A 16,600-nucleotide genomic window follows, 5' to 3' on the forward strand; every position below is an offset into this window, starting at 1 on the left:
AAAAACTTCAAAAAAACATCAGTGCACCTAAATACAGTCTTTATCGAGGACATTAAAATATCTCCTACCAGTTTAATCTAATACTCAACCATCCCAAGAGAAAGCAAGGCATGTGTTCCCTTGCTCTTTTGAGTGTCAGAAGATGCCAAATAAATCCAGGCCGGAGGTATTTATTTTACTGTGTAATTACACTGCCACGTGACAGAGGCACCGATCTGCCAGTCAGAAGAGCTAACTACCTGTCAGCCAGCTGGGATGTCAAAGGAAGGCTGGAGTACGTGGGGGAGAGGTTTAAGACAAGATGCAAAGAGAGTGGTTAATAACTGTATTCTTGGAAACCAACAGACTTCTGAGCGGGTGTTCTAGATATTGATGGGACTGGATAAGGGAGGAGGAAATGGATTAAAATTGAAAGCAAGCAATATTTCTGAAATGTTGGCAGGGTAACAAAATATCCTAGGGGAAAGTGGTGGTGGAATTTTCATTTCTCGACATACTCAAGGAACAGGGGAAGTGTCTGCTTTTGACCTTTGAGACCCCGACTCATAAACTCAAATATCTTCATGGGCCTGGCTCGAAAGCTACATGTTGTGAAGCAGCCCAGTGACAGAAATGAGGTCTTCAGCAAACAGGAGCCCTGCCTGTGCCCCACCCCCCACGCAACCACCAAAAGAAAAATAAGAGAAAAAACAGGCAGCTCTCAAATCAAACAGGTTTCATAAACCAAATAGTGCATTTCTTCTGGTCACAACTGGCATCCTCTGTTGGTCATTCATCTTTGTCTAAATTCAGAAAACTAAGTCAATCTTCTTTGAGGCTCTAAGAGTTTTCTGGTTTCACACCAGTTTCAGAATTTGCAGACCAGGTTTCAATCAGGCCTCCATCCCTTACCCCGCGCTGTCGACACCTGGCAAGTTACTTAATGTCTCTGAGATTCAGTTTACTCAATTGTGAAAAAATGATGGGACTTTTTTGAGAATTAAATCATACATGTGAATACTTTATCCCAAGAGCCTGAAAACTAATATGATTAATGAAAGACTACTGCCACAATCAATTAATTCATTTTATTACTTTTCTATATTGTAAAGAATCAAAAGGATTACTGTCACTTGGGCAGATACGGGTAAATAATAATATTAATAATAACAAGTTTGCCGGTGTCTGCCACCATTCATGTAAGGTGAGGGTTCCATAAGTGTTGGCTATTTCAGCATCTCTGTCACCGTTCCTGTCACTCAAGACAAACAGGCAAAGGTTCCAAGAGAAGGAGCCAGAGGGTTTTATCATGAGGGCAAGTGGGAGCTACAGAAAGATTTGACATTATGACAGCATTGGGTGAGATAGTCACTCCAGCTGATGTAGTCAGATTATTAGGGTTCACTGTCTTTACTGGTTGGTTTTCCTTTCTCCTATATTTGCTTACACTCAGGAAACTAGGGTTCACCTTCCCCCAGAAGCAAACAGAGCTCTTTCTTTGCTGCCCCTGATGCCCTCCAACACTTGCGGCTGCCGTAGATATGAACCATCATAACCTCAGTCAGACCCATGTCTTATGACAAACTGGCTCAAGTTGAACTGGGTAAAGAACAAGCTATGAAGACAACTCATTATCAGAAACACGCCAGGAAAGAAACCAAGTAGAACGAATTTATTTCGTAGTTAGGCCACTGCATGTAAAGATAGCAGTAAGACCAAGTGTGGAGTTAAACAGACCTAAAATCTCCAACCTCCCCCCACCACTTTCTTCGTAGACAGGAAGAGAATGAGGCTCAGAAAGGTAAAAGTGATATGCCTGTTTGTAGCATGGTTATAATGAAGTAATCTACAGTGTTAGGGTGATGTAAGGAATAAATGAAAAACAGTAGGTAAAGTGCTTATCTCAATGCCTGCCACATTTAAAAGAAATCAAAACATGATAGCTACCATCACTAATTATTTTCAGCAATTAACCAAAAAAATGGCATATAGGAAGACATTTCTTATTTCTCTTTTGAAGACATCAAGTAGAAAAAATACTTTTTGCTGTCTACTCAAATTTTTAATTGTGATCTCTTCAAATTCTTTAAAAAGGATAACCAGCATTCCACTGCCTTTATCAATTTTCATATGCTTGTCATCCAGAAGAAAGAGACGCTTTTCTCTACCAGCTTTCCAGCAGCAAAACTTGAAAGCCAGACAGAATACCTAATTGGGCATTGTTAATTGGCACTACATAGGCTTAATTAAATCAGCCTTAGGCACAAACCATCAAGACACAGAAACAACTGTAGCCTCAATGAAGTGTTGTCGATTACACGTGTCACCATTTGACCATGTGTCAACGGACTCCATGCCACCAAACTGGTAGACCAAACAGCACTTGGGGACCGCTCATCCATACTGGGACAAGTGGGAAAAGACTGTATCCAATCTAGGTACATCTCCTGCAACTTAAACCCCAGGCCAAGAATAAGTTCGCTAAAATCATCTAAGATTCTTGTTAGATCTCAAGTGCTAAATCAGTGTAGTATGTCAATAGCCCAAAGAAAAGCAAGCTCTTCTCATCTTGGCTGAAACTCACATGAAGTAATTTAATTCAGTTATTTACTCAAAGGGCTGAAAATTAAGTGGCCAAATCTTACTGAACAGTATCTCGTCTTTTCATTCAGTATTAATCAAGTTGATTTCACACAATGTCACTGTTTCCATTCTATTTGAAGGGGATTTCTCCAAATACACAAATTTCTAGGTTGTTTTTTTGTTTTTCACAGAATTTTCCTATTCCCAAACAAAATTACAAAAGAATATCCCAGACATGAAATCCAATTTTTGTCTAACATACGGTGATTTAACCATACTTAGGATAACAAGCTAAAAAAGAGACAGAAGAGAGAAAAAACACCTACTCTAATAGATTTTGTATGGAAATATACTGCACGTACATACTGATAACCGTATTACTAGACTCCAAGTTAGTAAAACCTAGGTAGGTATAACTCTAAATTCCTCGCCCCTAACTACTACTCTTATATGCAGCAGCCTTAATGTGCAATGCATTCACTTTATTTTGTTCCTTTTCTGGTGAGTTTCTGATAACGAACAGTGCTCACAACTAGGATTCTAGTCGATTAGATGGGAACCAGTTACTGTAATTTATATATGTTTTAGGAGAAGGTACTGTAAGCAACATATTTGATAAGCTTGTAAGTATATAAGATTCTCAACTACCATATCACTTATGAGAATAATATCTATAGCCATTTAGGAAGCCTAAAAAAACCCACCCTGTTGTCTTCTTGTTTGACTCTATTAGCCACATTAAAATAATGCTTTCTCAAATGTTTTCCTCTCATTCCTTACCACAAGTGTCATTCTAATTACAATAACACAGTTTTATACCAATTTTTATAGTTCCCCAATAGTCCCAGGCTGGATAATAAACATTCTGGGGAGGATTATTAAATCTAAAAGGAAAAAAAATTAGATTCATTAAGGAAAGCATAACCTAAAGAGAATAAATAAGAAATGTTTTTAATCAAACAAGTTTTGTAAAACTAGTTCACTCTGCTTTTTAGAGATGGCATTCTGAAAATATATTTATGCAAAATAATGCTTACAAGAAACAGTTCAGAACCATAATGCAAAAGGACCCAGCAAATGTCTGAAAATGTTTATCAGGAGTATCAATAAGAATTTTATTTTCAACTATCTTTTTAAAACAGTTTAGTGAATTCAACACTGTTCTCTTCAAAAATATAATAGTTTCCTAAATGCAAATGCAGCACTGTATAGATGGAGACTACAAATGTGATCATCTATTTTGAGTCAATAACATTGAACTTGTTGGGGGAACTATGAATTCCAGGTTCACCACTGGAGCAAAATTAGAACACCCAGCTTTCAGCACAATTGCATGGCATAATTTCCAGAATGGGTGATCACCTTTCATGAGGTTTAACAGGATTCTTGAGGAAGTTACAATGTATTTCAGATTGACCTATTACTGGAAGGCAAGAAGGAGGAGGAGAGTGAGGCAAGAAGAGTGGATGATATAACAGAAAGAGGAACCTTTAATACAATTATAGGGTGATAAGTTGGAGGCCTAAGTGCCAATTTCCTAAAGAAAATGAGTTAACTTCTATGATTTCATGATGACCCCAGAACCCAAATTTAAAACTGGAGAATTACCTATCTTCAATTATTGTAATATCTCCTGTAGATGGAGTCCTATTTGCTCAAGTTGTAACAAGGTCACTGGGAATTAGAGAATGTTGCAATGACTCTCTCCATATGCTCAGTGGCCTCCCTGAGACTAAAACAATTAATTCAACTTTCAACATGTCTGACATGGGCTCGCCCAACACTGGAACAGAGAATTTCAAACATGCAAGATATCAAAATAAACTATTTCACCATTGGTCACATCCTTCGATTGAATTAGGATTAGAAATATTTGGCTCCCCACCAGACTGCTACCCATCAAAGATTTAAATTGCACATACGTAAAACAGTCATTTTTTAAAGTAAAAGATGGAACTAGGGCCATCTCTAGGACAAAGGTTTTATGATACAAATAGGAAGTTGTTCAGGGAGACTTTTTTTTTTTTTTTTTTTTTTTTTTTTTTTTTTGAGAGAAAGAGAGAGCAGGGGGAGGTGCAGAGGAAGAGGGAGAGAAAGCATCTTAAACAGGCTCCATGACCATCACGGGGCCCCACACGGGGCTCGATATCACAACCCTGAGATCATGACCTAGGCTGAAGTCAAGAGTCAGATGCTTAACCAACCGAGACGCTCTTTTACATTAAGAAATCCATTACTGATAAGCTTTTATATAAGTTTTAAATCTTAAAGTTCCTATTGAATATAGTCAATTAATTGCACATTATCAAAAGCAATTCCTTCTTCTGTAGAGTGTAGGGGCATGACAATGCCACTTGGAACAGTTTATTGATTATAAAGTGGGTAATAATACCATGATAAGACAACATGCTTTCAAGGGAATAATATTAATTTTAGCTCCTATAAAAATTCCTAAAGTTTGATAAATCATTTTTTTCATAATGCCATACTTAAAAAATATTGTATATATATTACTACATTATAGCTCTCATTAAAATCTGTAATGATAAACTAGCCTACTCATCTGATCGTGTCACTGATGGTATTAATTGCTTTCATAACCATTAATACAGACTTCATTGGTGATGACAGAAATTTTAGAAATTTCTAAATTTTTAAGCTAGACAGAAATTACCTCAGAAAGTCTCAATTCAGTTGTAATATCTTAGTCTTTCTATAGTTTAAGACTAATAAAACAATCTTACATTTTGCCTATTAAATTAAAAGATATATTTCTCTTTTTCTAAGGTTTTATTTATTTTTTTGAGGGGGGGCGCCTGGGTGGTAAGTCGGTTAAGTGTCTGCCTTCAGCTCAGGTCATGATCTTGGGGTCCTGGAATTGAGCCTCACATCGGGCTCCCTGCTCAGTGGGGAGTCTGCTTCTCCCTCTCCCTTTCTGCGGTCCCTCTCTTTCTCTCTCTCTCTCTCGCTCTCAAATAAAAATCTTAAAAAAAAATAAAATCAGTCTCTTGTAGAGAGCATATTGATGGGTCTTGCTTTTTTATCCAATCTGATACCCTATGTCTTTTGATTGGAGCATTTAGCCCATTTACATTCAGAGTAACTACTGAAAGATATGAACTTAGTGCCATTGTATTACCTGTAAAGTCACTGTTACTGTATATTGTCTCTGTTCCTTTCTGGTCTATGTTACTTTTGGGCTCTCTCTTCACTTAAAGGCTACCCTTTGATATTTCTTGCAGGGCTGGTTTAGTGATCACAAATTCTTTTAGTTTCCATTTGTCCTAGAAGCTCTTTCTTTCTCCTTTTATTCTGAATGACCACCTTGCTGGATAAAATATTCTTGGCTGCATATTCTTCTCATTTAGCACCCCAAATATATCATGCCAGTTCTTTCTGGACTTCCAGGTCTCTGTGGATAGGTTTGGGGCCAACCTTATATTTCTACCCTTGTAGGTTAAGGACCTCTTGTCCTGAGCTGCTTCCAGGATATTCTCTTTGTCTTTGAAATTTGCAAGCTTCACTATTATATGTCTAGGTGTTGACCTATTTTTATTGATTTTGAGAGGGGGTTTTCTATGTCTCCTAGACTTAAACGCCTGTTTCCTTTCCCAGATTAGGGAAGTTCTCAGCTATAATTTGTTCAAATATACCTTCTGCCCCTCTGTCTCTTTCCTTTTCCTCTAGGACCCCAATTATCCTAATATTTTTTTGCTTTATGGTATCACTTATCTCTCAAATTCTCCCCTTGTGATCCAGTAGTTATCTGTTTCTTAGTTTTTTTAATTCTCTATCATTTTGTCTTCTATATCACTGGTTCTCTCTTCTGCCTCATTTATTCTAGCAGTTAGATCCTCCATTTATTATTGCATCTCATTACTAGCCTTTTTGATTTCGACCTGATTAGATTTTAGTTCTTTTGTTTCCCCAGAAAAGGAATCTTTAGTGTCTTCATGCTTTTTTCAAGCTCAGCTAGTATCTTAATAATTGTTATTCCGAAGTCTAATTCTGACATCTTACCTATATCCAAATTGATTAAACCCCTGGCAGTGCAAGGTCTGTCTCTTTTTCTCTTTTGGGGGGTAAGTCTGTCTGTTTTGTCATTCCGTCCAGAAAAGAATTGATGAATGAGAGAACAAAATACAAAAATAGCAACAATGACCCCAGAAAAATTTACACTAAACAAATCAGAAGAGATCAGAAACTGCAAGAAAAGAAAGAAAGAAAGAAAGAAAGAAAGAAAGAAAGAAAGAAAGAAGAGAATACAATCATACAAGTGAACATAACAGAGCAAATCACTAGACCCTGTGTATACTTTGGTCTGTTTGTTAGAAGAAACTATATCCCAAAATTGTAAAGCAAGAAAAACATATATATACAAAAATAAAATCGAATACAATGAAAGGAAGCCAAAAATGAAAAAGTGTGTGTGTGTGTGTGTGTGTGTGTGTATATATATATATATATATATATATAGTAAATGTAAAAATAAAAATTAAAAAAGACTTAAAAAAAAGCATTGTTAAAATAAGAAATGACTTGAAAAGGAAAAAATATTTTTAATTGAAAGGCTAAAGAATCCTGAGAAAAAACCATGAATTCTAAATACTCTTTTCCCCTAGCGCTGAACTTCTGCCGTTCTGTGTGATCGGTAAACTCGGTCTTAGCCAGATGTTCCTGCTGGTCTTCTCAGGGAGGGGCACCCGTGCAGCTCCTCCCAGGGCAGGGAAGGGGGGTCTCGCTGTGGTTCTGCCACATGCGAGGCCCCTGCTCAGACAGCGGTCATCTGACCATCAGCCGCGCCCATATTTAAAGATGTTTCTTTCTCTTTCACAGAAATATTACTAGTATTCTGAGATCTCCTACATCCTTGATCAGAAATCTTGTCTTTTCCCTATTTTGTCTTGGTAGGTCAGTTTCTCTATGTGGCCCTCCATTTTGGTGAGAGGTGCCATATGCTACTGTCTGGACTCTGTTCTGCCACCGATGGTCACACCACCACCAGCTTCCTCTAGGTTTCTCCCTTGCCACAATCAAGGAAGATCTTTCAGCTTCCCATGAGTGCTTAAGGAGAGTAGCTGAGTCCCCAGTGACACAACTTTTCCCTTTAAAGGGTAGTTTCTACTCCAGATGAACGTACTCTCCAGGGTACAATGGTACAGTCAGGTACTGCCACACCCTAACCCTGAGACCTCTATGCCCTCAAAGCTGTGAGGTCACCTCCTTTCCTCACTCATAGAGATCATCTCACAGTGCCCCTCCACCCTCTAACCAGCTCCACTCCTTAGAGACCCTTTCTCCAGACAGGCCCATGTGCCTGATTTCCTAATTGGAGAGTGCACTCAAAATCCTTCTCACAGATCTCTGAGCCCAGTGCAAATCAAGAAATAGGACTGAGTACTTTTTCCATGCTACTGAAAAAGTCACCACAGTTAAGAAGCACCTAGAATGTTCTCAATTAGGAGGTCCACCTACCCGGTGCTCACAGAAAACCTATTGGTAGAGCAGTCCCACTTCTATGAAAATCAACTAGAGAAATAAGGATTTTTTCACTGCAATGTAATTATAGCAGTGAAACACTTGAAAAGAGCCAAAATATCCATCAGCATATGGACATTTTGGGTTGGAAAAATAATTTTTTATAGCCACATAAGGAAATAATACAATACTATATGTCCATTAACAATGATTAAATATATCTTTATGTGTGGACATGGGAATATGTCCACACACACCATATGCTCCAAATAGACCTTAATGATCAATATTTAAAAAAAACAAATACATTTGTGACTAGTTACAGAGTCTTAATGAAATCTAAATGAACACTAACTAAACTATTAACTGAGGTTCTCTTAAGGGGCTAAGGAGTGGTATTATGGATGCAGCATTACATCCTTTCAGTACAGATTTACATTTTTCCCCCAATTATCACATGCTGTCCTAAAAAGAAATAAAAAATAAGAGTTTAAAATGTGAGACAAACACAGGCAGTTATCCATAGTAGTATGTCTTGATTACTTCAATGTCCCCTGCTGTATCAGCCTTTATAACTTTATCCTATGATTCAAGGATGTCTATATTTGCAGAGGTCTCAAGAAGACATCTTCAGGAAGCATGGCTCCACATCTACCAACATGACCTCCTGAAGGGTCATGCAAGAAAACTGAGCATGGCAGGCAAATGTGCTACCCTTTTCAAACATCTACTGAGCACCTACTCTGTGGGAATTCAAAGATTAAAAAAAACGTCAGGGTCCCTGCCTTTCAGAAACTTAAAACCTCCTGAAGAAAAGAGATACAAATAATTACTGAAAAATACTAAGACTGCAAAAAATGGTAAGAACACAGTGCATGAGAAGGAGACATGGTGTCAAGTCAAACTAGGCAGGGGAGAGCAGAAGAGCCATCAAGAAGGAGGGCTGACTGACGTTACAAGGAAGGGATGGGTTTTCCAGTTAGACAGGGCTGGGAAGTGAAGACATGAAGGGGTCAACAACCGAGAAAGGCTACTTTGCTTTTCCATCTGTATTTGCTTGGCTTCTTAGTTATCTATTCAAATTGGAAATCATGCGAGCACCACCTCAGATAGACCAGTAAAGCATGCCAGGATTCAGCACTGCAAATCACTCACATTTGTTATTTCAGATCTTCAGAAAACCTCTCCATATTCAAATTTATTTCCCTATATTCAAGAACAGAAAATAAATAGAAAAACACACTTAGGGCCTTTGTTAAAGTTAGTTATTTTTCCCTAAGTGCTTTTAAGATCTCCCATAATTTTATCATGGCGGTCTTCAAACAAACAAACAAACAAACAAACAAAACGAAGCAGGTACGCTAGCTCTCAAACAGGGCTCCTGTGAAAGCTCCCAGGGGGTCAGTGAGATTCAAACTGTGCCACTGTTTAACAACAGCAATAATAAAGGATATATCCACCCCTTCCCAACCTGCAAATAAACACAGATTCCAGACTTAAAATCTGCTACAATTCCAAACGCCAGAGACATAGAATTCCAAACAATGGCTTGGTCATGTTGCCATAAAAAGGAACCCAGAAGGTTTTTCTTTTCCATGTTAAAGTGGTAAAGTGGGGTATGATACATTGGAATTCAATAGAAGCCAGGAACGACCTATGCCAATAGCGATGGAAAATCTCAGAACCCCTTGCCCATGATACACACATCTACTAAGGTCCAGCATCATTTGTTATGTCACTTTCAAAATACATTGAGTTTTAAATTGCAGTGTCTTGCGCTTTTATTGCCTGTCCTGATCCATTCAATGTGTCTGAAATCTAAGTCTATTGCTTGAATGTTAAACACAAAGAAGACTTTAGATTGCGTCCTGGAGGGTGAAACCATGCAATTTCCACGAACTGGGAAGAGTTTATATTTGGCTGACTTTCAAGGGTTGTGAAGGCCGGAAAAATATTTACTTTTTTCCTTTTCTTTCTATGACAGCTTTCTTTGGTTTCCTACCTTTCTTCTTCCCTCCTTCCCTTCCTTCCCTCCTTCCTCCTTTTGTCCTTCTGTTCCTTGTAAATACATCCAAGATACTCAAGTGCATGTTCAACTATATTTGAGATCACTGTCTTCATTTTCAACCGGTCCGTTTAACAGTCAGAGATCAGCACTGACTTCAAATTCACCTCCTATCACCTCCTCCTTAGAACTACTCTCAAACAAGGCCTTATGTGCTCATATCCCCGAGAATTAGAGTGCTTGATGTATCAACCTGTTCTATACCTAACCTCATAAACCACAAAAACTAGACCTATTTTGGGGGAACTGTCTTCACAACAATTTTTCTGATTATCTCTGAAGCACTCAAGCTAGAACAGTCTTTTTTGCTAGGACTTGCAGCATCTTAAAAAAAAAAAAAAAAAAACCTGGTTTGAGCAAGAATTCATACTAGAAGGAGCCAGGCCAAGTATTACAAATAGGAAATTAAGGAAATCATAAGCTGCTGTGCATTTTACTTCCTGGGGACAAAATAATAACATTTTTTTTAGCTGATTTTGGAATTGTAACACCCACAACAACACAGAAAAATACCCAAGAGCTAGCACCCACATCTGGTAAAACTCAAAGAAAATTCTGGCAGCTTTTAAGAAGTTCTCCAATGGTATCGGTATGGCAGAGAAATTGAGTCCTGTTTCACACCTGAGCAACCAAGCAGTTCAATATGAGGATATCCTTTGAAATCCCAATCATTCACTCTGAAGATTCATTCACGTTTCATTACTGCAGCTGGAAAGCTAGCATCTAAGACTACTCCTCCTACCCACTAACAGCTCATTCTCCTTCCAAAATATAGCCCATATTTGCTCTATATCCCACATTTAAACTCAACATCGCAGTTTTTTACTCTGTTTTCCACCTTAGTTTCCTGCAACATGGTATCAGACATCCAGAAGTAAATAGCACACCCACAGAATTACCTGAAATAGTCTTCCATCCCCCACTGCTTGTGTCCTTAGACCCAGCTGCAGCCTTTCCCAGGTTCCTAACCCTTTCTCTTGGCCTCCCAGCACGAGGTTGGAACAGGCTGTCATAATGCATAAACAAGATTCGACTGTGGAGAAGGAGGGAGCGCCTACTACTTTAGAAGAATTTCCCAGGACACAGGTCCATAAAGCAAAAACAAGATAAGCCCCAAATAGGGGATGGGCTAGCCTTACACAAAGGGAGTATCTCTTACGATGAGAAAAATTAACATCGACTCAGGAATGCTACAAAGTCTAACAAAGCAGATGCCACTTCTCTGAAGGGCCTTCTAGTTCAAAGGAGATATGGGGCCAAGGATGGGCAACAGTGCCGGGGGCGGGGGGGGGTTCTGTCAAATTTAATGAAGCACTCTCAGTTTGGCTAATCACACTCGTCACACCTTCTCTTGTGTGGAAGTTTCCACTGAAGAGCACACACAGCATGATGTAGAATGAGATCGCCTCATTTCCCTGAAAATGACCGAATGAGGGTGCCAAGCACATAGTGGGCCCTCAGCATTTGGTCATTCATTTATAATCATCACTTCCTTTGCTCTGTGAAATCATAATCACAGTGTTTGTGAGGAGTTCACTACGGAATGAGATTTGTACTAAATGTATTCACTATCTACTTTTAACAAATAACCCAGCTGAGGCTGAGTTATATGGAGTCACACAGCTAGTAAGAAGCAGAGTCAGAATTTTTTAGCCGAAAAGACAAGTCTAGAGACTGTGCCTTAACCCCTTCACATGGAGCCTCGTTACTGGGTTTGTCTTCCAACATTTTATTACGATGATTTCCAGTCACATAAAGAAGTTTAACACCAACAAGTAAACACCCACATCCTCACCACTTGGACTCGACAGCTGGTCACTTCTCACTGCATTTGCTTTCTCACCTACCTCTCCATCATCAGAGTCCACCTCATTTTTCTCCTGCATTTCAAAGTAGCAGACTTCAGTACTGTTACCCTTAAACTCTCCAGCACACCTATCAGTACCTAAAGTTTGAGATTTGTTTATAGTTCCTTTCTGGGGAGAGAGAAAATTTACACGCAGTAAAATGTCCAAATCTGAAGTGTATCTTTTAGTACAAATGCATATATCTGTATGACTCAAATTCTGATCAAGAAATACATAACTATTTCTGAGAACATATTACTAGAGTGTCTTTGGCATAAGATATCTAAATAGACGAGCACTGACAACGGAGATCCTAAGTTTCCTGCTGAAACTAAACATAGCAAAATATTGAATTCATACACCTCAGCACAAATATCAATGCCTGGCCTATCGTAGGCACCCAGCAAATCCGCGACTGATCAAATTCCACTAGCATGGAAAAAAGGACTCTCCTCCCCCCACCACCACCTCCAAATCAGAACCTTGTCCAAAACTTTCCTAAGTCACAGTCAGTGAGATGCAAAGTACTGATTTCAAAGGGGATGTTTTTTTAAACAATGAGCATACGTAACTTTTTGAAAACAACTAATTAATTTATTATGTGAATTTGGACACAGCAGTGGTGCTGTGTAAGCTCAGAGAAAACTATCCATAAGAGCCTCACCAAAGCTGTTTCCCTGCACCATGCCTGTGCTGGGGTCTTGGTGTGGCTACTCTACTCTGAAAAGGGAAGTGAATTCTCCTGGGGATACTTGCACCCTCCTGAAAAGCCAGGATGATGCCTGGAGCCTTGGTCTGTGCTTAAGTGACAGAATGATGAAAACAACGATCTCTAACCCAAAGCTTTCCTGTACTGCCACTTGCCTGAAGCTTAACATCATGGGACTCCAGACTTTTGATAAGCCTGCGGGGTTTTTGAAAGAAAACCACCAGAAAGTATTTAGAGGATAAAAGCCAAAACATATCTGCGTCACAAAATAGTACATTACCCTTTTGCAGACTTTAGAAAATGCAGATACAAATGCCTTAAAGTCTAAAATGATATAAGTCTCACATCAACGGTGGGTATCTATATGGGGTAAAGGTTCAAATTATTTTTACTTCCTTCTGTTATACCTGCACTTCTTACAATGACTGCTTATGCCACTTAATAATCAGAGAAAAGTTATTATCAGGTTTCAATAAAATATATGTTTATTTGACCTAGTGAGAACAGTAACAGTATAACTGCTAGGTTGGGTCAGGGTAGGGGAGGAAGCTTGCTCTAATACAAAATATGTAACATTAAATGTATGTTCATGTGGGGCGCCTGGGTGGCTCAGTCAGATAAGCGTCTGCCTTCAGCTCAGGTCATGATTCCAGAGTCCTGGGACCGAGTCCCATATTGGGCTCCCTCCTCAGTGTGGGTTGGCTTCTCCCTCTACCCTTCCTCCTGCTTGTGTATGGTCTCTCTCTCTCTCTCACGCTCTCTCTCAAAAAAATAAATAAATAAAATCTTTAAAAAAATAAAAAAATAAATACACGTTCATGCGTACACTCATAATATATATACTGAGGATGAATGAGGAATGAAATATACCAAGTATTACTGATTATTTAGAAGGGGGAGGATTATGGTTAACTTTTTCTTCTTTTTGACTACAAAACTGCTACAGGGAATGTGCATTATTTCCACAAATAGGAGAAAATAACAGCTATTTTTGAAAATGTGCTTATTATGCACTAGATTGTATCAGTGCCTGAGATGTACACAGAACACTGCCATTCAGCTATACTGGCCTTGCCCCCACGTCACTGCATGGGAGGAGTGACCGAGGATGAAAGGTGGGGCAAAACACTGCCACGTCTCATTCTGCAGCTAATGCTCTGGTCAAAGCCAGTCTCAGCGGTCCTTGGGCCTGGGGCTCATATATATCTCTGCCTACCAGAATTAGCTGCATCTGGTCCAGGAAACTCAGAAAGATTCACGCCTCTGAGATTCAGGACCAGTCACTGTGCCTCAAGTTTCCAAAGGGTGACATAAGGGGGTGTGGCGCCCTCTGGAGGTAGCCTCCAGCACCTACATTCGAAGAAGTACACGCAGAATTGTTAAATCATCTCCTTCCATGTACATGAAGGGGCCTTCCCTCTTAAGTCCCACCTAAAGAAGACAACACATTGGAGTGATTACAGTGCAGTGGATAAGTTCATGAGCCGTGGGTCAGAAAGCTCTGGATCAGAACCCAGGCTTTGCCCCTTACCAGCCAGCTCAGTGACCATGACCAGAGAAGACAGCCTCAATTTTCTCATCTATGAGATAAAGCTGATGAAAGCAGCACTTGCCTCACAGAGTCACTGTATGAGTATTAAATAAAGAAACAACTGTCTGTCAGTTATGTAAAGTACTTAACACAATGCTTAGCTTGAACTTAGAGTATCCTTACTTCTACTGGCTTATAATTACACTTACCTCTTAAGTATCAAGTTCATAGCACGTGATGATCGTAACGATGAATATGCTATCCATTGGGCAAAATAATTTTCATAATAAATAATAAATCTACTTTTATTGATTTTTACAAGAGTTAAGAACACATTAAGATACCTATGTCTTGTATTTTTTCCAATCATTCAGACACGATAAATAAGACATGCTCATGGGTGATAAGAACAGACGAGATTGTATCATTTAAAAGGGGTCAGATGCCTTCAAGAGCAGCGCAAACTCAAGACATTTAGGACTGCCCTGCCACCTCCCAGATGCATGATCGCTTCTGTAAGTAAAATGACTATCTCTGGATCTCAGATAGCATTCATCCGCCACGAACATGCATCATATTTTTATTTATGTTTGCCTGGTTTGTTTAGTTCCTAGGTCTCCTTGTTTCCTTACGTTTTGCCTGTCTCCCCTTTGATACATCCATGGCTGTTGCCTGGCACGAATGGCCCTGGCTACACACCACGATTCCTGGCAGAGAAGGCGTCACTTGACTCCATCTGGAGCTGCTCAACTTCAGGCCTCACTGGCAGGCTGAGGCTTGTACGAGCACAAGCCTCCCTGCCCCAGCACAGACGCTGGGCCTGCTGCAGCCCTGTGGCAGCCGGCAGGGGAGGGAAAACGATCTGGGAAGAAAGCTAGACACCGAGCGTGGCTGGCGTCTTGTACGTCGGCATTGGGCTACGTGGCTATCTGTCCTCCAGTGTCCTCACGGCTGTTAAGACTGTTGCTATGGTGACTGGGGTTGTTGTTATGTGTTTTAAAGACACCACATATTCAGCACTGACTTTGTCCCCAGAACTGTTCAAAGGACTTTACACATCACATCACATTGAATCTTTCCATTAGCCCTCTAACATCCCTCCAGGATGTTATTCCTAGAGATCAGGACACTGACACTCGTAGTCAGTCCCTTGTCTCAGACGACACACTGTAAATTCCAGAGCACAGGATCCCGCCAGAGCTGAAGCTCTACCCCTGACACCTGAGCATGACTGTCCATCGCCCTCAGCCACTCAAGTCTGGGGGAGTCAAAGAGTGTGGGAGTAGAGAGAGGTGACAGTGGTCGGAGAGAAGCAAACTACCCACTTTCAAGTTGGACCAGAATTCCCGATGATGGCTTCTAGCGGAACTGGCTGCCGATTAAAATGGAAAAGGGATAGTGGCCCAATAGCAGCATTAACAACAAAAAACACCTGTTTTTAGCTATGACAGGCTATGCCCATCTGGTAGTTCACAAGGATTAGCTTTATGGACAATTCCTTTCACTGTCTACACAGCTAAATGTTTCTGTGACTTAATATACCTGGTCACCTTGTAATAAAACAAAGCCCCCTCGATTGGCGTATTCCCTCAATACTTTTACTATGCATATTAAAAAAAACAGCAATACAAACTGATGGGCTGCAGAAGTCAGGGAGGAATTCTGTCAAGTCACAGGCAATACTGGCCCCACCTTCTCTGTGGCACGGTTACTGCAGATGGGAACGTCTACCACCAGGAACGCAGGAGCGTCTGGAGTCCACTGAACAGCATCAGGGTTCCTGCATCTAAATTCAGGTTCAACTATTTTACTTAGCTGTGTAAAAATTTAAAAGTCAACCTCTGTAAACTCCTATTTTTTCACCTGCAAAATGAAGAGGGTAATAGTAAATATCTCAGAGGTTACTGTGTTTGGGAGAAGTAAGGGCGCTTTCCTGCAAAGAAGAGCACTCATGGTTTTTAAATTACATACTAAGTTGAGTAAAGGGACAAATTTTTAAAAATCTATTTTTACCATAAGCCTTTGAGTTCAACTTGAAATTCATCTCATTCTACCTAGAAGTTTAAAATTTTAACATTCACTTTTAAGAAGGGGCATTTGATTAAGGTCCGAATGACCCAAGTTGGATTCTCTGCGAGTTAAAATAAAAGATACGGTAAACTTTGAGAGCATTATAACACTGTTTATAATCTTTGTGAAAAGTCTTAACTTTCCACATGAAACATACAACAGTGATGTCAATCACACAATTAAATAAAGTGGAATCAATGTCTATTCTGTTCCTTTAACATATCAAATACCCTTAAACATTACAAACATGTCAGCTAAAAAATGGATGCAGAGAATTACAAGTTGACTAGGATTCACCAAATGGGTTTTAGAAATTTCACCCTCTGTTTACTAATTCC

The 16,600-nt window shown here is 39.6% G+C and overlaps 1 protein-coding gene across 1 annotated transcript in view; it reads right to left on the reverse strand.

Annotated features, from left to right (window-relative positions):
* SUCLG2 (succinate-CoA ligase GDP-forming subunit beta) overlaps positions 1-16,600 on the reverse strand; it is a 256,096-nt gene that overhangs the window by 126,957 nt on the left and 112,539 nt on the right. The window lies entirely within an intron of this gene.

The sequence above is a fragment of the Ursus arctos genome, unplaced genomic scaffold (genome assembly GCF_023065955.2).
Source record: "Ursus arctos isolate Adak ecotype North America unplaced genomic scaffold, UrsArc2.0 scaffold_14, whole genome shotgun sequence".
Taxonomy (NCBI): domain Eukaryota; kingdom Metazoa; phylum Chordata; class Mammalia; order Carnivora; family Ursidae; genus Ursus; species Ursus arctos.